Consider the following 25143-nt stretch of genomic DNA (forward strand, 5'->3'; position numbering starts at 1 on the left):
GCAAGGAAATAAGAGTTCTGAACGAAGATTTCAGATTTAGATCTGAAGATTCCACAAGAGAGAGATAATATTTAGAAGTTCAAGGATGAAGCAAACACCTCCCTAATTCACTGGGATATAAGAAGGGAGAAGGAATAGCAAATCGGACGTACAAGATTCTATCATAGTCAATCGAAATAAATGTAGTATTTAGCCTTCTTGTGGAATTGATTTTTTGCTCTACTCTGTCTAGTAGGGCTGACACATTAATGAATACATGCAGGAAAACAATGTTGTTTTCATTATGAATGAAAGTGTTAAAATGTATGTCATGCATCTTTCTGTATGAAGCTCAGATACTCAGTTTTAATGCATCTTGACATCTCTATGTAGCACTGTTCCACTATGTCCCATCTGTGGCCGAGGATTATCTTCTTTTCTGTAGTTTCCTATGGGAATATTTCTTTGAAATAGTCTGTCTGCAATTTAAACAGCCTATATATTTAATTCCTGCAACGCTGATTGTTTTGGCATGTGATTGCTTAAAAAGAAATTGTTATGCTCTCTCTCTTTAAGTATAAATTTATTTTTAATTTTAATTTATCCGATTGGTCTGTTTCCAAAGGAAGAGGCTGTTGATTTCCTTAGGCTCATGCATCAGTATTTCAGACCTGGGACTACCAGTAGCTTGAGAGAACTTACCTCATTTTCATCATCTTTCTTCTCCCTTTGGATTTAACAAGTCCCATCCATTGAAGTCCTTTTCCCTCCTGCTCTGTTGTTAAGAATAGGCCAGATAAAGGCATTGCCCTGGAATACAGCAAGTGATGGTCACAGCAGTTAAGTATCAAGCTGCTTGTACCAAAGCAGAGGGTGGAGCCAGTGTATATACCTAGACCAATGGTTCTCAACCTGTGGTCTGTGGATCCAGGGGGGCCACAATGTCATCACAGGGGATTTGCAAAGGTTTGAAGAAATGTTATGGTTTAAATCTTGAGTTAAGTTTTGGGGATCCATGGCCATAGTCCATGGTGAAGAAAAGACTTGAGAACCACTGACCTAGAGGATTTGTGGAAGAGGAAATTGGGATCGCCAATTTCTCACCCTATGAAGTCAGAACTTGCTGCTACAGTGACACAAATGGATCAGCACAAAGGAGACCAGAAACTACCCACAAAGGGATTGGTCTGCTTGGAAATCTAACAATGATTAAGGATGGTCATTGTTCAGTGAGCATCTACTTAGAAAAAAAGGTGTTTTTGTTTTGAGCATGTGCTTTAAACATAAGCCCGTTTGTATGTTCACACAGCAAAGAAATGGATATAAATATGAAAGCATTATTGATTTTGTTCTGCATGGTAGAAGATTGAGAGAATTAGTGAGGAATAAAAAAGTGATGAAAAGTCCTGACTCTGAGAAAGACTATCTGGTTTTGTCAAGAGTGGATATTGGGGGAAAAAATAGATAATGGAAGAAAAAGAGCTAAAGGAAACTAGATTGAAATTAGAACAATTGCAGAAAGATAAAGTAAAACCTGTATATAATAGAGGTGGGTTTCAGCAGATTCTGACCAGTTCTGGAGAACTGGTAGCAGAAATTTGGAGTAGTTCGGAGAACCGGTAGTAAAAATTCTGACTGGCCCCGTCCCATCTATTCTCTGCCTCCTGAGTCCCAGCTGATCAGGAGGAAATGGGGATTTTACAGTAATCTTCCCTGAATTGGGGAGGGAATGGAGATTTTACAATATCTTTCCCCTGCCATGCCCACCAAGCCATGCCACGCCCACCAAGCCACACCCACAGAACCGGTATAAATTTTTTTGAAATCCACCACTGATATATAAATAGCTGAATAAATGGAAGTATTGTAGACGTAAAGAATGGGAAAAAATGTTTAATACGCATGGAGTGAAATCTGTGCAGTTGCATTAATGTAAAAATAGTTTTTTAAAAAGCCAGATGATACAACAAATATACTAATTATTAGCTGAATGGCCATACTCAGAGTGTACTCCTAAATGGCTCCACATTAGATTGAAGAGCACTACTGGACAAACTGTATTTAGGGCTCTGTTCTCTCCCCTGTGTTGTAACTGATGAATGAAAAGAGTTAGATGATGACTGTAAAGTTATATCAACAACGTGATGTGAGTTCAGAGGAGGGCAGCCATGTTGGTGATGGGACTGCAAATCAAATCTTGTGAGAAATGTTGAAGAAGTGGGTATGTGTAATCTGGAAAAGAGCCAATTGAAGGAAAATGTGAAAGCAGTCTACAGGTATTTATAGAGGAAGGAATGGACTTACTCCCAGAGGACGGAACCAAAATTATAGGGAAGTAGATTCATTTTGAATATTAGTAGGAATTTTCAGATTGCAATAGCTGTTTTAGCAGATCCTGCATGAGTCAGAGGGTTCAAACAGTTGGAAATTTCAAATCTAAATTCTGTGCTGTTTACAAGGATTATTATTTATTGTTTTATAAAAATCACTCAAAATATTTCAATTATATTAATGATAATATACCGTAAAGAGTATGTGTTTATTTTGCTCAATATTCTTCAGTTTTTGGCCTAATCTCTTTACTGTTGATATTTATCTCCTTTTTCTGTCCTGCATGTTTTTTGCACACTTGGTGTTCAATAGCTTTCCCAGAATGAAATATTTCCCCCCTCCATTTAATAAGTAACTCAGCTCAAGCATTTTCTTAGATTAAAATAAAATTCTAGATAGGGACAATCCCCTCTTTTTTAATATAAATTTATTATATCATTGAAAGAGTTTTTTGTCCCATGCTTTTTCAGTTCTTTATATTAATTAATTAAACCCTTGCCCTTGGCCCATTTGACCTCTAAAATAATATGTCAGCTAATAGCAGAGAACAATTGGGGCACAATGCAGACAGAAATGGAGGCATATCAGTTTAACGCAGGCTGTTCTGTGGCTACTGCAGAAAATTCTAATTCTTGTCCGGAAGATGATCAATCTGACTTAGTGACAGCTGCTCTTTCTGGCAATTATTTTCCTGGCCTTTGTAACTGTTTACTGCTCTTCTCACACATCTACATAGGGGAATGCTGCCTGTAAATATAACCAGAAAGGTACTAGGTCAGATGTGATGTGCTTTCGTGAACTTGCATTTCCAAAACAGTATCACAGTATCACTACCACAGAAAGGAATAGTAATTCTGTGAACCCCAACACATATACACACCCACTCCTCACTTAGTGATTGGGCCATTCCCAAATATGATAATACAACAATAAAAAATATTCATTTTCCCACCAATGGACTCACTTAGACCAAATTTCATGCATCTGGCAACAGCGTACAGAGTGTGTCTGTCTGTCTCTCTTCCCCTCCCTCCACCCTCTCCGGTCTCTCTCACTCTCTCTTCTTGCTTAGTGACCATTTAACAACTGGCCAATGGAACAAGACTCGGTCTCTAAAAGAGGAGTGGATTTATAGCAAATAGTATAGAAAGCGTGAAGGAGGGAAAGGCTGTAGTTTAGTTTAGTTTAGTTTAGTTTAGTTTAGTTTAGTTTAGTTTAGTTTAGTTTAGTTTAGTTTATTGTCATTGCACATGGTACAACGAAATTAAATGCCGTCTTCAGTGTACATTATAACTATAAAAAGAAAACCACAAACATACATCCTTTATATTCTATATAATTGAAATTGAAAACCCGATATTGTAGTAGTAGTAGATAGATTATAAAATCCTGGCCCAGTGCTTGTTTTTTAACCAAGTTATGTTTGCTGTAAAAATTGAATTAGGAAAAAAAATGATCAGAAATATATCAACTATTAATTTGATTCTCAGCGTTAAATAATTCTGAGCATATACATGAAAGAGCCTTGATAGTACAGTGGTCTAAGCACCCTGTTATTAACACAGCTGCCTGCAATTACTGCTGGTTCGAATCTCTCCAAGGCTCAAGGTTGACTCAGCCTTCCATCCTTTCTAAGGTAGGTGGGCAAACTGGGGGCAATAAGCTGACTTTGTATAAAATATACAAAAGTATGAAGGCTATTGCTTAACGCATTGTAAGCCACCCTGAGTCTCCGGAGAAGGGTGGCATATAAATCAAATTTAAAAAAAAAAAAGGTGGAGGGTTTCAGATATAAGACAACACTTTGATAATTTTGTTCTGTTACTTTTCTTTGCCACATGTCCTACAATTGTACTGAAGCCCTAACAACTTATCATAATTTGCTAGTTCTGGAGCGTGTGTTGAAGCTTACATAATTCCTTATGAAGGCGTTCCCTAATGGCTTGAATTATAGAAACTTACTTAATTGTTTAAAGAAACCATTCTTTAAAAACATTCTGATTCAAAGGAACAGTGTCTTTGTTTGCCCTGAATTGCTAGGAGGCTTATGAGTAACTTCTGGGTCTGAAGTTGGGCTCCTATTTTAATGAGTTGTTTGGCTGCATATCAACTTGGTAAGAATAATATTTGTTATTAGCTGAAGTAAAAGGAGTCTCTCTGTCGGTAAAATTTAATACAACCAGTTCTTAGAATATACATAGATATACACACACTTAATGCTAATGTCTTTTAATGGCTGCTATACATTTAGGGAAGACAATTCCTTTTTCTTTTTTTGAAGAAATGTGTTGCAGTCTTTTAATTTCTTCTCTGACTAGTGCAACGGTGAAATTAGAACTTCTAGCTTGCATTGTTTTCTATAAAAGCTACAGAAAAAGGAAAATCGGCAAGAGAATAGCAGAGTATCATTTGCAACATTCATAGGCAAATGTAGAAATGTTAGCAAGATAATGCATTTTGGGGCTCCTTTTCTTATTTTCTAAAAAAAATTCCATAAATTACTCTGTGTCACTAGACACTAGTAATTTGGGATAATGCAAAAAAAAAAAAAAGTCGTCTTTGGCTGTAAATCAAGGACTAACTGTATCTTGCTGTGACTCTTAAGATGTAGGCTGGAAAGTAAACTCAGGGTGTTTTCATCACTAAAATATACCGGACCAGTCTTCCTTATATATGTTAGTAGAAATAATTTCCAGAACAATAATGCTTTTCTCTTCTCCCCCCACCCCCAACTTTCTAGATAAAAAAAAAAAATGCTGTTTATGAGTTGTCAGAAAATTTGGCCAATTATATTTTGTTCCATTTCCAGTCTGTGTGTAGTCTGCTTCCTACTGATGTCGTCATAAAATTCTATTCAATTGGGCTTGAATCCTTTAAAGAAGCTATATTGCTTTTAGAGGTTGATTTGAAACTCTACAGGGGAGATAGAAGGACAGACCCCTTAAGTGTCTTCTGAAATTCGACTTGAACGTTTTTTGCAACATTAGTGTTTCAGTGCTTAGTTGTTTCCTAAGAATATGAATTTGGATTTGCAGTAAGGCAGATTCATAATACTTTATTCCTAGAAAGAGAATGTGGCTACAGAAATCTCGGATTGAAAAGTTTGATTGTCACTGTCCTTTCTATTCAGATTTTCCCACAGTCATGCATTTCAACTTTCGATTTTCTGCTTGCTTTTTAGGTTGCTGAAAGAAACTCTTTTTTTTTTTTTTTTGTAGTTTGGTTGAAATGGAAAGAATCCAAGGCAAAGGCCGACCCTTTTCATAACTACTACTAAGACTCAAAAGCTCATAACTGCTGTTAAGAGGATAGCGCTGGTGCCCAGGGTGATAAGGGGAAGCAATATATATTTTAGTTTTAATGTTCAGTTTTTCCTTGGCAAAGATTTTCTAGGGAAGGACTCCTTGGAGTGCGCTAGGCCAATTCTGTGTGAATTGTTCTCACAAATTAGGGGACTAAATGGGGGAGGAAATAAACTGGCTATGTTCCCAGTTATAATCTGACTGTGTGATTCAGTTGGTCTGTTAAATCCATTATATTTTCTTGCAGCTTAGGTTAAAAAAAAAAGGAGATTGCTGAACTCTGGCCTTCATCATAAGTTCAGATTTGGAACTCTGAATTTCAAGAATTTGACGGGAGGCTATATTTTTAATACATGGCCTCCTTTGCTGCTTTTTAATTGAGCTTTAACGGGTAATGCATTTGCATCATTAAAGCTGTGTTGCAAAATAAGAGCACAGCAAACAGCTTCCACTGAATAAGGCTATTGAGTCATTTCACTTTTTATGGTCTATTCTACACACAATTGTCAATGGCCGGACAGGCTTTTTCTCCCCTTATTTGAAGATGAAAGGGATTCAAGCAGGGGTTTTTCTACATGTCAAGCATGTGCTTTACCATTGATTTATGGCCTATAATTCACAGTTCAATCTGATCATGTCCACTCGGGGGTAGCTTTTGTGAAGTCAGTGGGGTTTGTTTCTAGATAAATTTAAAACCAAGTCCTTTTTTTTTTTTTAAAGCCACTATTTCTCTATTAAAAACCTGATTCTCTAGGTTCCAGATTTATACATATCATTGTGTGAATGGTGTGATGTTTGAGTATCATCTATTTCAATACATATAAACATGTTCCTAATTATTACATTCCATTTTCCTTATTTCATATTATTTACTCCTACCTTTTACACAAAATTTTAATTTTCATATAAATATCAACTAGCATGCAATAACATCTAAACTGATGTGTTTTAATATCTGTATTATCTTCCGTTATAGTTTCAATAGTATAACCCTCAAGAAAAAAAATACAAAATTGTTTGTCTGTTTTCTCCTGTACACCATATTTCACCCATTTTTACACCCCTCTCCTTTCCTATTCTTTCTCCTCCCTCTCTTCTCTCTTCCCCTCTCCTTCTCTCTCTTCCCTCCGTCCTTCTCCTCTTTCCCCCTCTACCTCCCTTTCTCCTTCTCTCCTTCTCCTGTCCCCTCTCTATTTCCCCTCTCTCTTCATACAAAGTGTCATACAAAGTTTGAAGGGATGGGAAAAGGCATAGGAAACAATGCAAGATCTCCATTAGGATAAAACCCCAAAGCCCTTCCTTTTGAAATACTTTCAGAGAGAGCCCAGAGCTGAAACTTGCAATATGAAACCTATCTTTTAAATGAAAGCTCTGATTTCCCTAGATGATGAACTCTCTTACACAAATCTGTGAGATGTACAGAACCCCAAATATTTTTACAGCCCTTATTTTACTCAACAAATACTTCTGAATTCCTCATGAATTTTATTAAATTGAACCGACTGTTTAGTTTGGGCCAAAGTTGTTTCCTCAGCAAAGCATTACCTAATGATTACATATGAATCTTCTCCCTCCGCTCCGTTGAAAACATTTGCATGTTGGGGGTGGGAGCGTGCATTTAAAATGAAAGATTCATGCTCTTTTCTCTGTGGGTGGTCAGAAAACAAGAGCTTCCAACTGTAGCTAAGATGCAAGTTTGCTTCAAGCACTGAGTCTTCAAAGGCTTCCAGGCTTCCTTGCATTATGATGCAGTCCGGAAGTGGTGTGGGAGGCATTTCTGAACCCATTTTTTTAAAAAATAGGAAACATATACAGCTCCCATTCTTATTTCCTTCAAGCTACAAGTTAATACATTCGCAGCTTTTTCCCCTCTTTCTTTGCCCAGATATTTCTCAGTGTTTCCATTAGTTGCCCTTCAGTGTGTGAAAATATCTGCTACATGAATTGAATTGGCAATGTGAAAGGATAAATGCTGTATTTCATGATTTAAGTGGTTACTAATATTCTAAGGTTGAGTAATGTAAGAAGATGGGCCTTGAGTTGCATCAGTCTGGGATTATTCCAGGCCTTAATGTTGAGTGGATTTCTGCATCCTGTCCTTTGATACTGGAAAGAAAGATTTTTAATAGTGCTGCTGCGTGTGATAGGAGCAGTACTGATGGTAGAATTTTTGGATCTATTTATTACTTTTTGTCATCCAACCATTTCTCCTATGGTGCTTGTTACATGTGATGCCTCCCATTCCTCTTCTATATTTGAAACAACCACATTATGAAGTAGGTCAAAATGATAGTGTTGTCTATGTTATATGTGCTCTCTTTCTCTCTCTCTGTGTATAGTGTAGTGTAGGATAGGATAGTGTAGTGGTTAGAGCAGCACTTTTGATGTAGGATACTGAGGTTCAAATCCTGATTAGCACCTATCTTACCAGTGGAGGTCCTTGGGCAAAGACTCCCTAACGCTTCACCTGTCTACCTCAAAATATAAGAGTGACCTGGACTAGGAGAGTCAGGTTGGCTTGGACATCACCTGGATTAACAAGGTCCACATCAGATGTTGAGGAACCAGGACAATCTAATGATAAGTGGATTTCTGGAACAAAATAATACATGCGTGAGACAAGAGAACCTAAAACTGATGGAATGCTACTATAACAACTATCCTAGTGAGAAGGGATATATAGGTCATTACTACCTTCTAATTACAGAGCACAGCTACTGATATGAGGCATAACATCATGGATAAACTAGCTACAATCAACCCTCAAGACTGATTATCAAAGCTTAGCAAAGAAGTATGTTAGAGGATGCCAATAGAGCCCTCACAACAATCCCTACTACCACAATAATTCAAACCAATGAACTGATAATACATTACAGCCATTGTAATCCTGGACAGATAGCTGAGATATCAGACATTGGGAAATCCTACCAGTGGCTGAAAAAGGCTGGACTAAGAGACACTAGCCTCAGGCAAGAGTCTCTGGGATCATAGCAGCACAAAAACAGGCACTAAGCACCAAATCCATAGAAGCAGAAGTCTACCACGCTAGACGGGACTCAAGGTGCAGACTATGCAGAGACACCTTGAAGACAGTCCAACACATAGTGACATGGTATAAAATGCAGGCAGGAATAGCACAACTGAACAGCACAACCAAGTAAGCTGTCATTATGTCCAGGAATATCAGTGTAGAATATGGACTAGACTCTGCTAAGTCTAGATGAGAGGATCCCACAGAAGATTGTGGAAAATTAGAGGGCTAAAATCCTTTGTGATTTCCAGATCCCAATAGACAGGCAGATACAACCAGATAGTGTGGCAGTAGACAAAGACTAGAAGGCAGCAGTGGTGATAGAGATAGTGGTGCCTTCTTTTCAAATTTTATGGACTGTCAAAGTACAAATAACGATGTAAGGGTAAGGATAGAGAACCTGTGACTTTCTAGATCATTCTGAACTACCATATGCCTCACTACTGCCCCTGTTTTTAATTCAACAACATCTGGAAAGTTGCTTAACTCCACTGTGCTGCCCTTTTAGAATGGGTAGAGGTGGTATAGAGGTAGTCCCTACATGAGTGAAGGAGAGATCACCACATTAAGCAGTGGGTTTTGTTTATTGTCTTGGAGAAAAGGCCTAGCAGGATTTCAGAATAGCAAATTTTTCTTTCACAATGTTCTGTCAAATTAAAAGATATTGCTCCTTTGAATCAGTCCTGCTCATTTTAATGTCGCTTAAAACTTCCCAGCAGTTCCATCCTTTTGCTTTCTATATTTTAATCCAGGGGTAGGCAATTTGATGACACCAGGATGCATGGAGGCACATTGTTGGGCACTGTTTTGGCTCCGTTCCCTTTACATTTAGGGTTGGATATCTGCCAGTTATATATCAAAATGAGATTTTGCGGTCTTCTGTTCATGCTCTTTTGCTGTTTCCCTTTCTAACAGAAGGTCTGGTAAAACACATTCATTTTACTCCATCTTACATGAAAACATACAGAGTTGGCTAATTGGGATGCTATTCAGTTAAGCACATGAGAAAAATGAATGGAATTTTGTAAAATGAATGGAATTTTCTTGGCAATACCTTATCCATGTTATGAACAATTTGGACTGCTCTAATCTAAGTAGAGATGGTGTTATGCATTCTGTGAGCTTCCCATGACCTCTTTCTCAAGTCACTCTCGGCAGCAATGGATCTTCAACCTTTCTGGATACTTTCTTTGAATGTATAGTCATTGTTAATTTGTTGTACAGGATCTAAACATTATCTCTCAAATAATATTTCTGTATCAAGGGAATTATATATTTTGTGCCATGGAAAATGTCATTATAACTCAGCTATTGTTGGTACAGCTGTGTAGTTGCCTTTTTTCAGTATTACAGAAGGGTAATATTAGCATTCAATGAAATATGGATTTTCTGCTGACCTCTCTCACACTACTTTGCCTCCTACAGAATACAAGCTTGGCTGATTTTGTGTGTGTTGCTTGAGAAGCAACTTGAACCAGCTTGAGAATATACAGTCAGTCCGTCCACTATGCTAAAAAAGGGGGAAATACATAGAAATATTAATTTTTAAAAAATGAAATATCCAGGTATTTTTATTTAAAAACCAGGACAAAAAATCGTGATACATAATTACGGGTTAATAGAACCTTGCCTGTGCATCGTATTATCAGAACTGGGAATTCTCATGAAAACTGGAAGTATTCCTCTTTTTTTCTGGTTCTGAATAAAAGAATGATAATAAGTGTCCCTTTGGACATGGTCTCTAATCTATTTCTTGTCTTGGCCAAGGCACATAGATAGCTTAGCTGAGAGCAGAAACAAAAGAACATTAACAGGAAAGCTAAAAAAATAATTTGGGATGTTTGACTACTTATAAAAAGACAAATAAGTCAAGTTGCTTTGGGGAAGAACTATTAGCCACATACTGAAAGATCTGATCTAATTTTTTTATATTTCCTCCTACTTTCCAAATTTTTGTTTTTTGTAACATCATGTCCTTAAAAATCTAATACTTTTGTTGGCCTATGAAAAGGGGCTTTGAATTAGGCTGCTAGTAAAAATTATTTATTGAGGGTAGTGATAATTCTCCTATGGATGGCAGTGTTGTCAGCAGCGCAGGAATATCATCTCATCCTGTGGATGGATGGATGGATGGGTGTGTGAGTGCGTGCGTGCGTGTGTGAACAAACATTTGTGGTTAGATCTTTGAAACCAGGTTTTCTTCTGAATGATTTTGTTGATCATTAAAAAGGGTCTAGGTTTTTGAAATAAACACATTTAAGCCAGAAATGAAAACCAGATGCATAGTATCTGGATTTCAGAGTCCTGTTAGTGCAGTGATTAGAATGCAATACTGAAGGCTAACTCTGCCCACGGTCTGGAGTTTGATCCTGACCGTCTCAAGGTTGACTCAGCCTTCCATCCTTCCGAGGTCAGTAAAATGAGAACCCAGATTGTTGGTGGCAATATGCTGACATTGTTAACCACTCAGAGAATGCTGTAAAGCATTGTGGGGTGGTATAAAAGTCTAAGTGCTATTGTTATTATTATAGTAGAGAAACAGTTCAGTAACACTTATCCATTTGCCAGATGTTTGCTGCAGTGATTTAGAATAAGGAATGTTATTTCTTTAGTAATACAATTTACCTCTTCTCTCTCGCTCTCTCTTTAAACAGGCTTGGTCCTCCAGCTGATGGTAATAAACTTAAGGAAAGATGAATATCTTGCAGGTAATAAATACATACATTCTTGGATAGTAAATGTACTTTTATTTATCAGAATCATGCCAGTATTTTGAGGACTCATTCACAATTTCAAGGATAGTAGAAAGACAATTTATTACACCAAAATCAGTTCCATGTAGAAATTTTCTGTTGTGTAAATTGCCATGCTTATTTTTCATAGAAATACCAAAAAAAATCACCTGAGACCGATTAATAGAAGTTGAACATTACTCCATTATGTCTTTCACATCGGTAGCAATTTGTATATACTCGGTGACAACTAATGCAGTAAAAGGAGGGAACTCTACCCTTTTCAAGGTATAAGACTATAAGAGCTGTGGCGTCAGTTGGGCACTGGGGAGGCCCACATTATAGCACAAATTTAGCCTCAGAAAGCCATTGGGTGATGTTGGGACAGTTTTTCTCTTTTATCCAGTCCACATAACAAAAGTTATTATTGTGAGTAAAATTGGCAAAAGAGAGAATTGTATTTCCTACTCTGAGCTTCTGAAGAAAAACTGAGATATAAATCTTATAAATAAACTTGTAAGAGAGTCAAATAAATTGAGATTTTTAATAGGTACCACGTTTCCCCGAAAATAAGACCCTGTCTTATATTTTTTTTTAACCCTGAAATAAGTGCTTGGCCTTATTGCCATGTGCTCAAAAAGCCTGATTGGGCTTATTATTAGGGGATGTCTTATTTTGGGGGAAACAGGGTAGAATTTGTCATTCATTAGCTATTCTATTCTTCAACAGTTGAAGGTTCCTAAATAAAAAATGAGGATTCAGTCAACTTTCAAACATGCATTTCTAAAAATGTATGCTTGGCAGTATATAAAGGAATGCTACATGTGATCTAAATGATGTATGACAAAATTTATTTTAAAAGATATTTTATTCCATATACTGAATTTAAATTACGCCCATCTATTCATTAGGGGCTGGATTCTTAGAACAATACATTTATATTCAATTTAATTTACTTAACTGAGATTGTATATCTCTCTTGGTACACACAATAATCATCCCAGTCACCACTGATCTAATAACGAGATTTTTTTTTCTGTATGGTTTTAGTAAATTAATATAAAGGAGGCATTCAAACTTGAAAATAGTAAGACAATCTTTTGGGGGGAGTATCTGGGCAAAATATAGATTTTACCTTACTTCAATAATAGGATCAGATAATTAATTTTTTTTCCTGTTTTGTTTGAGCAAAGCACAACAAAACACAGCACAGCAGCAATATATTCATTTTAAAGAGCTCTTGAGGACTAGATATGGGCCCTGAGTGCTTCAGAATCCTTTCTAGCACAGTCCTCTTAGGATATTTTTGATGTTATTTATAAATAATAATTCTGTAATGGCCTTTAAGAAATGGTTTTAGAACATACTGAAGATATTCTAAATCTTTAGATATACAAAAGTACAGAGAAGCATGTATTTCAGTTACTAATTTTGTTCTGGAATATGCATTGATTCATAGATGCTTACATTTTTTGAACAAACTAATAAGACACTGCATGCTCTTACATGCTTAATGTTCCACATTTTATTATTGCCAAGGAAACCATGTATGTATGTATGTATGTACAGTATGCATGTATATATGCATGTAAAATATTGCTTTTGTTGCTTTATAATTGAGGAACATATGAGAGACTTTATGTGGTCAATTTTTCACTTCTCATGCACATACATATATACACCCTTTTATGCAACCTGCACATTATATTATTTGACAGTGCATTTTCTTATTTTAAATGCAAAAAAAGACCAAGTACTGTAGTTTAGCTTGCTCTGAGATTAGCTTGCAGTTTTAGCTAAGGAAAGCTAAAGCACATTCACGCTTTGCAAATAACTAATGGTTATAGCAGGAATCCTTGTTGAAGATGGTTATCATCAATCTTGCCAAACCTCTTTCATATTGCAAGATCTAATCAGGTGATGAAAGAGATGGTCTATATTACAAAGGTCTTAAACTTGATTTGCCAAAAGCATATTCAGCTGGTGGCAGAAGACAGTGATTCAGTGTTATGTTGATCCTGCTTTGTTGGCAGAGAACATCTGGTTGCAAAGTTCATACAGCTGGATAAATGTTGCACCCTGTAGGTTTTTTTTCCACTTGGATTGAAGTGGAAGCATTGGACATATAATTTAACTGAACATAAGGGCAAGATGGTGTGCTGCCATAGTATTTCCATTGTCTCTGCATCTGTCTCCATTTCCACTTCTACTCTGCCTTCATCTTGAAATGGAGAATTCTGACAATGTCTGTTTTAAACAAATTAGGTGCATTCAGCAAATTAAACCAAAAAGTCAAATTGTGTGTGCCCCATAATAAGTAAATGGAATGTATATGTGCTGGAAAGCATTTAATTAGAAGAAAACTATATAGGAAGAGCAAATAATACTGGAACTCCTTATGAATTCATTATTTATTTATAGAACACTATGAAACCTGGTGTTTTAGTTAATAGTTTGTGAATTGTTTTTTAAGATTGTAGGCATCCAATATATGAGCTCCTTGTGTTGTTGACCTGTGTTGTATTTTATTCCCATACTTTTCCAACCTCTCCATGCCCGTCTTTATAAATTTTTGCTGCTGTTGTTTCAACTGCTTCCTGCATGGGTAACAGATTTGTATAAAGAGACTTGATGTGTGCCTCAAATCTTTTATAGTTACTATGAATATAGTCAGCAATAACTGGAGGAATAGGTCCAGATGTGCTGGTTTTGATTGTGTGGTTACAATTGCCATCTTGATTTTTTTTTTTCATCCTCTGCCATCATGGACGCCCTTGAACAGGGGGTCTGTTGGTGGAAATACATGATCTGTATTCTTCCTACATTGTAAGCTGCTGAATTGATCTGGATTAAGGAAACGTACTGAGAGAAAGGAAGGATTCCAAAATTAATCGGGTATCTTAGTATTCTTTGGAAATTAAAGCATAGAGGAATTTTTGTTCTGGATTGTCATTATTATAATATTTTGCTAACTATTTTCCTCGTTCCACTAACAATTCTACAGAAAATCAACATCAAATAGAACATAACTAAAAATTCACACTTGACATGGTGGCGATTCACACCTAACATATAAGGAACAAAAAATCCTAGAAGTGGTAAACAAAAATTTTGTCATAATTTAACATACTGGATATGCAAATCATTTAAAACTAGAAAACCCTAGCATTTAGCTCAGATAGTGAATACTTTGAGGGGTTGATTGTAACATACACATTTATTATATTTATAATCTTATTTTTTTTCTACCATTGAACCTAGGGTATATAAGCATGATTCTCAGATAGTTTTATATCCAAGCAATTAATCCAATTATAGATAAGAACTGAGACATGGGAAAAAAGAGATCATTTGTTATATTTTAAGAGGTAATAAGTTACTGAAATTTATACTTATGATGGCGGACGAAATCACTTCTTTATATATTTCTTTTTTTCTTTACTATATTCTTATTTTTTCTATTTTTTCTTCTATACTTTATTGTTTTTTAATTTATATTAGTTTTCATCTTTATAATTGTAATGTTTAATAAAATTGTTAAAATCCATATATTATCACAGTTATATGTATGTATTGGTATGTGCTGTATGGAGATGCTAATGGGAATTTAATAATATTACACATAACTTTAAAAAGGAGGATGGAATTAAGTCCTGTTCTTCTCCATTTGCTTAATAAAGCTGTGTTTCTCTATTTTTAATATTCTGTTAAAATAATTCATTAATAAATATAGGAAAATTGTATGTAGGAAAGGACATAGAAAAATTGGCACATGTTACTTTTAGGTTTTGTCAGCTGTCAGACATTACTGTTTTGTATGAATGTTTTTTTTTTCTTGGTATTGCTTGATTCTTTAGTAGAGCACAGAGTCAGCCAACAGATTCATGGAGGTCTCAGAATGAAGACAGCTGGGGCAGATCAAACCAGTTGGGATTCAGGTTCTCAGAGCAGGCCTTCATGTTGCTTCCCTTTCCAAAAACATTAAAAGGGCTCATTAATAATAATAAAAAACCCCTCTATATGGTGTTTTTAATTGTGTTTACATAAACAAAGAAAGAATTGCCAAGAGCATGGCAACATGGACAAATATTTCAGGAGGAGAAGTAGTATCAATGCCTACAATTATTTCATCTGGTTTTCAATAACCTCATCACATTTATATATCTACGTATTTATTCAGGATTCAGCTCGGGAAAATATACAGGAAAAGAATGATATTGAACTTTTCATAGCGAGCGATTGGTTAGATGCCTGGTGTGCTGTTTTCCCTTTTAAAAATAATAACTGTTGGCAGAAGGCAGTTCAGACTGGAACAAAGGCATAAAGCAGATTAAAACAAACAAACAGAAACTTTTTTCAGTCATGATCCTGCTGAAAATTCACTCTTAACTCCTAATCACCTGAAGAGAGAAGTCCTGTGAGGGTTGTAAATTAATTTGATATATATTTGTAAGTATATATTTCCTTTGGCTCCTTGCTTAGTTTCCATGTTATAAATAACTATCTTCCCTTCCATCCCCCCCCCATTTCATCTACTCTTCCAACCTAGGTGTTTTTCTGGTGAATATCATGTCCCAAAGCCTTGTGTTTTCTGGGGGGAAAAGGATGAACTAAAAAAGAAATCTGTATGTTGACACATCCAAGACCTCTTAGTTCAACCTTAGTTGCATTTGTGACCTTGCTGTTAATGGCAGGAATAATTAATATACTCTTACAACTCATTTGCAAATGTTGACAGAAGTTTGTGTGTGTTTGGGTTGCTTTCCTCCAACTATTCAAAATAAAAGGAAATTAGAACCTTAAATTTGATCTCTCCACCATCGATACGGATTTTTATACAAATGAAGCATTTACATGCTGGGAGGAAGATAATCTAACTTTGAAAAGATTTGAATAGTATTATGGCAAGATCAGAAAAAAATATGGAAATTTGCTATTATCTGTTACTCTTTTGAAAACACTGATATGAACAGCTGTGATCACATGGCATGCACTACTAGTGCAGTTAAATAGTGAGTGTGTCTGATACTTGGAGGAATGAGTTGTTCTGAAAGACAGTTTTCCATATTGAGAGCCTGGCTAACATTTTGTTTTTCAAACTGTTTTAAATTGTATACATGTCTCTATATTTCTATTGTGCTAGCGTGCTTAGGGAAAATTTTCCTCATTGACTACTACTGTTGCACCTTGAAAAGAACTGAACACAGCGAGGTTGATATTCGCACAAAATTGGAAATGCAGAGAGAACCCACAGGAGGTAGAAATAATTAACAAAATATTGACCTGTGCAGAAATGGACAGGTTAACAATGGAGCTCAAAGATAACGATGAATCGGAATTCTATGTAACCTGGAATACATTTTATAAATGGCTAGAGAAAAGGAGGAATGTAGGGATAGAGAATTAGAAACAGAGTGAAGGAAAGGGGAGAAAAATAAATAAAATTAAATTAAGAAATATTAGATAGGAATAAATTGGATTTGAATAGGTACGAAGGGAATATCTATGTAACTGAAGTGTGATTGAATGTACAAAAAGTATATATGGAATATGCATGATATTATATTGTAATATACACGAAAGAAAAAATGCTAGAAAAGTATGTACCAGACAAGTCGCACCAAGTCTAATGTTTTTAAATTGTATATTTAATAAAATTAATAATAATAAAAATAAAAAAAGAACTGAACACAGTTTTTGTTGTCTCCATTAGCAGCTGATCCTGTATCCATTGTAAAGAGTGTGAAATAAGTGGATGTAATATCAACTCCTGAGAAATTTTATCCAATTATAGGATATGAATTCTATCCCGGGAACTAGACCACCCCATGGATAATCAAAATTGTATTCAGTCAAAGCAATGTTGGTGGCATTGCTGGATCTCTTTTTTTCCCCTAGGTTCAGACAGGCATGAGATTAGCAGTGTTTCAAGCTGTCTTGTTTTCATGGTTCTACTTCTTTTTCTGATCCTGGTTATTAAAAGCTTAGGTTTCTTGAAATAATATTTGGTGGCCTCTGCTTCTGCCATTTAAGCTTCCAATTTAGCCACTGAATATCCCAGTGCTTGAATTCCACTTCTCCTTCAAACAAATTACCTAAAATAGACCAGCTATTAATTACATCATTTGTAATCGCTGCTTATCTGCTAATTAGTAAATATTTTCTGTATTTGGGGTGGATGGAATGGCTTTGTAAATTCAACAATTTACAATAAAGAAAAAAGTAATGATACGGTCCAGTTTTTAGACACAGCACATTACAGGTAGTCCTCGGCTTACAACAGTTCATTTAGTGACCATTCAAAGTTACAACAGCATTGAAAAATAAGATGTATGACCCTTATGACTGTTGCAGCATCCTCATGGTCACATGATCAAAACTCAGATGCTGGGGAACTGTCTCATATTTGCAGTGTTCCGGGGTCATGTGATCACCTTCTGTCAATGGGAAAGTCAATGGGAAAGCCAGGTTCACTTAACAATTGTGTTATTAACTTAACAAATGCAATGATTCACTTAGCAACTGTGATATGTGAGGTTGTAAAATGAGGTAAAATTCACTTAACAAATGTCTCACTTAGCAACAAAATTTTGGAGCTCAATCGTCGTAAGTCTAGGACTAGCTATAATTCACTTTAGCAAAAAGCAAAGCAATATCAATATGGTATTTCTCAAATATCTACAAGCCTACGTTTGTCTGTTTCTCTCTTTTTGGAACAAATACTACCCTGTTTCCCCCAAAATAAGACATCCCCTGATAATAAGCCCAATAGGGCTTTTGAGCGCATGGGAATAAGGCCAAGCGCTTATTTCAGGGTTCAAAAAAAATATAAGACAGGGTCTTGTTTTTGGGGAAACACAGTAGTACAGGTACATTTCATGACTGGAATGCAAGTTATTTCTGATGGTTTACAAGCTTTCTTCTTGGAGTATGGGATCATTATTTTCTGGCTTCACGCTTTCTGTTCTTGTAATTTGTTCTGAATATTTGATTTTTTACTAAGGAAGAACCATAGTGAAAGAACGGGTAATACAGATTTGCTCATAGGCATGAACAGATTCCTGGCAGATCATCTTTTAATTCCTAGCAGTTTCATTTTGATTACTCTTCTTTTAAACTTCACTTAGCTCTGCTCCAATGCTTTTGATGGAATAAGCTTTTCTTTCTTTTTCACTTATTTGTGTTCCTTCTCCCATATGATTGAAGAGAATAGGGTTAAGAAAAAGGAGATAGTACCATGGAAATCTGAAAGGACTGGCTGAAACTCCATAATATAAATTAATTCTTGCAAATTTGGGGTTGACTCTTGTCACAAGTGGCTAAAGTAATCTGAACCAAGACTGCTGGTTGATATTGAAAGTAGAAGTTGGTTAGCTGGCTGGGGTCAGAGTTGATCTGCTGGATCTATTGGTCTATTGGAGGAGGATGAAAAAATGCATGGCAATGTAACTTTGATGGTTAAACTCACCAATTGTCTCTTTCAATAGAAATTGAAATTATAGGGTCATAAAGTTAAATAAAAAAAAAATGAATTTATGAGGCTTAGTTTTCTATAATGTTCATTTCTAGAAAAATCCCAAAAGTTTATTCAGCTCTTCCATATTGTTTAACATATATTTTGCGTAGTTTGTTTTTAAAAACTTGCAACTTTAGCTTTAATATCATAGAGCTAAAGTAGAAGTTTGACCTTTTTGAACTCTTTCTGCACATCTGATTTACTTCAGTTCTCAGACTTAATTAGGTAACTCTTATCTTATTTCTTCATTTCACTGTGTGCTTAGTCTTTCTTGAGTATAACTTTCTATGGCACAGGCTTAACATTGAAAAACGTGTTTGCTTTTATGAGTGGTTCTTCTTTACCTTATAATTATATTTGCCTTTCATCTAATTTAGAATTTTTCATCTGTTTGATTCCTGCAGCAATGAATAATATTGGTAAAGGCATGTAGGACTTGGTTACAGCAGCTACTTCAACTGGCTTGCTGTATTATACATTTGTATGCTAATTTTTCATTAATTAATGCATAACAATCATTCTAGTGCTGAATTATACAATACCATGTCAGTACAATTTAAAAATGTATATGCTGCTTATTTTTCAAGGCAGTAAATAAGACCACTAAATATGGTTGTCCCAATTATCTCAACATTTCTCATTTAAAAAAAAAATCAAAACAAGTTTCAGGCTCAGGTGCATCTTATTAATAGGAATGTTTTTAAGAATTGCTTTTCAAATTACATATTTAATAGTTACATGATAACAATTTTGCTTTTGAAAGCAATGTGGACTTAAAAGCTATATACATGTCAAGCTATAATTGAATTGAATCTACCTTTCCATGTACAAATTATTTTTTAAAATCTGTTGGTGTTTTCTAATGGATGAAACGGCTTTGAAAGAGGGCATAATGCTTAGAGCATACATTGTTTTGAGGCTGAACATTGGAACTATTGATTGAAGAGTTATTGCTATTTGTGACTGTTTGACCTGGCTTCATGTCAGAGCAATTAAGTTTGAATAGCATAGCTTGAAAAAGAATGCAGTGGGGGTTTTTTTAAAACTCATTAATCTAATTTATGGAAACCTCAATCCTTGAACCAGAAGAGCTTCCTCATTTCTAGGAATTTCATCAAAATGGCATCAGGAATACCAGGCTTCAGGCTGAGTATATAACATTAGTTACCTAGGATTGTTTTGTTCCATTTATTGATTGATGTATTATTCATATTTAAATCTTATATTTCACTGGCAGTATCAGGACATTTTACAGTAAATACATCAAATGTTATCAAATGATTCAGCTACAAACATCATGCACGTAAAACAGATAAGAACAATTTAAATTGACTGAATAAAGTAAATTTTTGCAAATTTGTTAATATTGGAGTGGGGGTGAATGACTGAAATAGTCTTTCCAGAATCTACAAGGGCCTTCTAGCTATCTGTTGCTTTTCAGACTGGACTTAGAATGGGACCTGTGATAAGGACCTAAAAGTTGGGCAATCATATAGGAGTCTGGACAATCTTTCAAATTCTGTAGAATTCGGGAGTGTTCTTTTTTGGGGGGGGGGATGAATCACACTTGATCTTTCAGTGACATCCTAGGTTTGTATCCTAAAAGCAGGTTGGGTGAAATAAAAGTCAGTAGCACCAGGACAATTTATATTCCACTGCAATTAAGAGACTATTCTGATCTCAAGAGCTTATTCCAAAGTTTTGGAGCTGCTATTGAAAAGCAGTCCCTCCTTGGTGTTGGTTTCCTTCATCTCCTGGAAGTGCAGAACCACTAGGATCTTTTATCTAGTTCAGTGTTCCCCAACTTTTCAGGATCTGTGGACCGGCAGTGATGACAGCAGGAGACAGGGGATGGTTTCACATGCGCGCCTGCCACTTGTTCAAATGGAGCTTTGCAAGCTTCTCCACCGCTTGTGTGGCCCAGTTCGTAACAGGCTACTTAGTGGTACCGGACCACTGGTACTTTTCTTTCAGTTATCTCAGCTTTGTTAATTGGTAAATTCTGGAGGATCTTTGGATAATCAAGCTAATGTTTTTTGGGGAGAGGGATGTCTGTGACCCTGAAGCCTCAAATTTGATTCCCAGATCACTGATATCAGATTCTCACAATTAGCCACTTGTGTTTATATCATGGATCTTTCCAGGGGTGGGTTATACTTACCTTTACTACTGGTTCGCAATGGGATCGCGCTTCTGCGCATCCACAGATCGCCGATGATGACATCCAGAGTGGTGGGCGGGGCCTCCCGTCAGTTTTACTACTGGTTCTTGTGAACTGGTCCGAACCTGGGGACAACTCACCACTGGATCTTTCCCTAAGGTCTAAATCTATCCATAAATCCTCCAAAAGTTGGAAACTACTGCTTTGACTTTTGAAATAACTAGCGGTAAATTTTTAAATGTTATACAATCAGATAAAAATTCACATTCATTAAGGGGGCCTTCAGTTATATTTCTGGCTTCCCTAACTGTCTTTTGAGCAAATTTGACTAATTCTTGCAGCAACAAGTTTTTAAAATTGTAGTCCCTCTTTCTAGAAAAATGTTACCAACTGATATTATGAATTCCCAGTATCCCATAATTCCCTAGGATCCAGTGGTGGGTTGCTACTAGTCTGCCCCAAATTGGGTGAACCGGTAGCGGTGGCAGCAGGAGGCTCCGCCCACCCACCCAGACGTCTCTGCGCATGCACAGAAGGCTCTGTTCATGCGCAGAAGCGTCGCGTGCCCGTGAGCAAACCAGTAGCAACCGAAATTGAAACCCACTACTGCTAGGATCCTATAATTGGGTAAACTAACATGATACTTTTCTGTCAAAAAGTACTTTGTCCCTCTGAGTGATCTCTTTGCTGAGTCATCTTTGTACTGTAATTTTTGTTGAATTTTCTGTGAAATCAAAATTATTTGTCTAAAGATCTGCAGCTCATGAAAACTTATGCCTCTTAATAAAATGCATTAATCAGAAAAGAGACAACCAGACTCCCCTTGCTTTTAGTTGGAAGCCAATTTTTCAAAAACAATTGTAATTTGTAGCTGCTCTAGATTATGGTAAATTTATGACTGTCAGAAATTCAAGTTAATAAGGCTAGTACTTGGGGGATTTAGTAAAATCTGAATATGACAATCTTCAAAACTTGGTATTAACTAAAAAAAATCTTTATACCCTGGTAGGTACATCCTCAATGAAGGAATGTAGATTCAGAGTCGGGGACAAAGTAGGGCTCATCAATTATAGTCTGCTAATTTGGGGGCCCTTCTCGGCCTTAACTGGAACTAAACATGTTCACTTCAGGTTGAAACTTTGTGGTTTGAACCCATGATCCTTTAAGGCTGCCCTTGTCGTTTTCTCTGTCCTCATTGAAGCAGAAAGTAATATCTTGGTATCTCCATCCCATATCAATAGTGTTGACGTAGTTGCATTTGATACGCTTTCACTTAATGGGAATAATAAATTGTCATGTATTTCTGTGAATTGGAGAACCATGGAGATGTTTTAAGATTATTAGGAGGCAGACACATAATTAAGCCCAATGACAGATTTCAGGTAATGGAATTAATGGTTGACGGTATGTATATGTGGATATCCGTCTAGTAGCAGGGCAGTCTGAGAAGTTGCTTCAAGTTGCAATTTTATTGACTGCACTTGAAGTGAAATGGACCATTTTGTACAGTTCTTTTTGTAACTCTTCTCCACATTCCTTTTAATTTAATCCTTTTTGTGAAATTAGTTTGCTCACTGTCTCTGAAGGAATTTTGGTTTTGTTTTGACTTTATTTTAAGCTCAGCTGGGGACTGTCGCCATGTCCACAGCAATCTGCTTGCAAGAGAACTCCCCCCCGCCCCCCACTATCAATATAAAATGTGTATATTTTTACTGGATGATGCCTACAGTTTAGATGTGATACATGATGTGGTTGTGGGAGAATGCAGCTGAGGAAGTGTAGCACACGGGAGTATTTTGATTACTATTTTTTATTTGGAGCAGACTCTTGCTTTGAAAATATATAGTGTCTTTTAAATGGTCACACTTGGTGGTGCTGTTCAAAACAGCAGGAACTAAAATACAGGAAAAATACTACTTGCCACTGTAAAATGCCATATTTCAAACTAACTGCGCTGTTAACCTGGAGACCTCTCAAGCAGGGAGATGCAATTTGACTCAAGTTCTTTTAGGTTAAGCTCTTTTTTTAATTCCATCCCCATCCCGAAAGAATTATCAGACAAGTTTCAAAACAGTATTGTCCCCACCCCAAAAAATGTAGCCAGGTATTTCCATATTCCATAAGAAGTATAGGAAACAAGGAGACACAATGCAGTAGTATTTTCCCAATCTCTTTGTTGTTCCCTTTTATCCTTTTTTTAAATTCTTAATTCAGTTTCCAGAAAATTAGATTTGGAAAGCCTTCCAATAAACACTTGCAAACAAATGTTATTTATTTATTTTTCTTATCTTTGTACTTTACTGTGCTACAGAATACTTTATTGTTTAGGAGATTGTATTATATGAACTGCTGGGAATCTTTTTCATTGGGGTCAGTAAGTAAATAACTTATTTATTAAGTAACAATATAGAAATCTTATCACAGAAGGAAAGTCTTTGTATTAAAATATTATTAATATTTTATCCCATAGTATTTTGCAATATTTGTTGAAGTGTAATATACCATTTCTAAATAGATATTTAGGCATTATTTTACCATATTAGGAGAGGGCAAATAAAGATGGGGTTGCTCCTTTTGGCAGCTGTCTACACAAATTTCTGCAATTTTCTTGGCAAGATTTTAGTTTGCTATTGCATCCTTTATAGGGCTGAGACAGAATGACCGGCCCCAAGTCACCCAGCTGGCTTTGTGCCTAAGGCACAGTGGTGGGTTCCTCCCGGTTCGGCCCGGTTCTCCCGAGCCGGTAGCGGTGACGATATGACGTCACCGAACTGGTTCTGCCCCCCGCCCCCCCGCATTATTCTTCCCTTTTATTTGGCCCCACCCCCAATCTATTGCTGCCTACTGAGTCCCAGCTGATGGCTAGAGGAAAAAAAAACTGTTTAAACTCTTGCTGGTGGGCTTCAAAGGGCCGCCCTACAGCTGATCAGTGTTAAAAGAAAACAAATGAGTAGACCGGTGCCTGCAAAAATACATGAGTAGATCAGTGCCTGCAAAAATAAATTGATAGACCAGTGCCTGCAAAAATAAATGGGTAGATTGGTACAGCTCTGCAAGCAGTTAAAAGCCTCGTAGACCAGTACCTCTGCTAAATCCTAAATAATTGTCACATGACCATCAAGCCACGCCCACAAAATAAGCCACGCCCACAGAACCGGTAATAAAAAAATTAGAACCCACCCCTGCTAAGGCAGGACTGGAACTCCCCATCTCAAGGTTTCTAGCCTGATGCTTTAACCACTACACCAAGCTGGCTCTCCAAATAATGTTTGCCCAGTAATTAATATTGCTAACTATAGGTAACCACTGGGTCAGTAGTTCCATTACAACCCCTTTTTCCGTGAGTTTATGTCTTTGCTCTTTGAAGTTTGCTGCAGACTGAAACTTGGCACTTAGATCTGGTCTCAGGCTGACTGTTTTTATATATTCAAGTCAAAGTAGATCAGTAGAAACCGTTAAGGCGGATGCACTGCTGGAATCTAGTTTATATTCCGGAAAATGAATTACGAGAACAACTTTATCATTCTCTAGCATGACAGAGATCCACTTTTTGTTATTATACTGCTGGTTCTGCACTTGGTGTAACCTGAAACCCAAGAAGTATTTTGTACTAAGCAAGCAGGCACTCCTTATATATAAGCTTTAGCTCTATTTTTCTTGGACGCCAATAGAACAGAAAATGAATTTCACTTTCAGTGCTTCCTTCCAAGCATTTCAGTGTATTGAAATGGAAAAACTTGAGATGTTTTTCTTTGCTTTCTCGTTGCTGCCCGGCATTTTTGGACTTAGTGATCTAGATTACTTTAGATACTGCAGGAATTCTATCTAATGAGTGAACCTAGTGCCACATCATTGGGAACATCTGACTTTTAACTATGGGCCTTGTTCCTTCCCCAAAGGGTCTTTGTTTATGTGCTACTCAAAGTAAAAAAAAAAGGGGACTAAAACTGATTTGAAACCAGATAGAACTGACAATATGCATTTCTGTGACTTGTTTCCCAACTTTTTGCTTAATTACGGTAAATCTTCAAGAGGGCAGACATTAAAAAAGTAGAAAAACAAAGTTCAAAAATGTAGGTTAAATCTAT

The 25143-nt window shown here is 36.3% G+C and overlaps 1 long non-coding RNA gene across 29 annotated transcripts in view; it reads left to right on the plus strand.

Annotated features, from left to right (window-relative positions):
• Positions 1-25143, plus strand: part of LOC117672539 (uncharacterized) — a 363153-nt gene that overhangs the window by 46159 nt on the left and 291851 nt on the right. For 28 of the 29 annotated variants that reach the window (XR_015733300.1, XR_015733298.1, XR_015733297.1 and 25 more), the window contains exon 2: positions 11301-11354. The exons of the other annotated variant lie outside the window; for it this stretch is intronic. This is a non-coding gene — a long non-coding RNA (uncharacterized LOC117672539). The remainder of the gene's footprint in view (positions 1-11300; positions 11355-25143) is intronic. 29 annotated transcript variants of the gene reach the window in all.

Source organism: Pantherophis guttatus, chromosome 3 (assembly GCF_059756535.1).
Source record: "Pantherophis guttatus breed Tessera chromosome 3, ASM5975653v1, whole genome shotgun sequence".
Taxonomy (NCBI): domain Eukaryota; kingdom Metazoa; phylum Chordata; class Lepidosauria; order Squamata; family Colubridae; genus Pantherophis; species Pantherophis guttatus.